Here is a 1,094-nt window from a genome sequence, read left to right on the forward strand (position 1 = left end):
AAAGCTGTCAACCCGACCTCTTCGCACTTAATCGGCCATAACTTGAGCTACAAAGATCCAAATGATGCGGTTCTAGTTGGGTTGGAAAGCTAACATCCGGGGCTTCGAAACGATATAAGATTTGCTATGGTTGAACCGCGCACGCGCCGTTGCTGCCACCTGGTTCACTTAAAGCAAAACGTGGCCAGCGAATTCTAAAGCGTTGTGGGCCCAATCCAACTCATTTATGATGCTATTTAAGCCAAGGATTGAAGGAGGAATGGAGAGACTTTTCATACTTTAGAAGTTAGTTACCATTAGTTTAGTTTGGAGCTTAGTTTAGTAGTGAGAGTTAGTTTCTAGAGAGAGAAGCTCTCACTTCTCTCTAGAATTAGGATTAGGTTTAGTTCAATAATCCTAGATCTAGATTTTAATTCATGCTTTCATCTCCTTATACCTCTCAATTCCTTGTTGTTACATTCATTCTTCTTCTATTCTTTTGTTGTAATTTCCTTTATGTTGTTCTTATATTTTGTTGTAGATCTAGTATTGTTCCTTCTACTTTCTTCCAATTCAATAAGATGTAATTCATAATAATTGTTCTTCTTTGCTTTTCTATTGTTGATCTCTTGTCTTTGTAGTTGTAGATTCCTTTAATTCTTGCAATTAATAATGTTTACTTCTATTGCACTCTATGTGTTTGTTGAAATGCCTCTTCTAGATATAGTGTAGATTTTGTTCCTCTTGGCCTAGGTAGACTAATTAGTGACACTTGAGTTATCTAATTCCTTTGTTGATTGATAATTGGAGAGATTGCTAATTAGTTTGGAGTGCACTAAAGCTAGTCTTTCCTTGGGAGTTGGCTAGGACTTGTGGCTCAAGTCAATTCATCCACTTGACTTTTCTTTAATTAGTAAGGGTTAACTAAGTGGTAGCAAAGAACAATTCTCATCACAATTGAGAAGGATAACTAGGATAGGACTTCTAATTTTCATACCTTGCCAAGAGCCTTTTATAGTTGTTAGTTTATTTTCATTGCCATTTACTTTTCATGCTTCTTATCCAAAACCCCAAAATAACTCATAACCAATAACAAGACACTTTATTGTAATTCC

The sequence above is a fragment of the Arachis ipaensis genome, chromosome B06 (genome assembly GCF_000816755.2).
Source record: "Arachis ipaensis cultivar K30076 chromosome B06, Araip1.1, whole genome shotgun sequence".
NCBI lineage: Eukaryota > Viridiplantae > Streptophyta > Magnoliopsida > Fabales > Fabaceae > Arachis > Arachis ipaensis.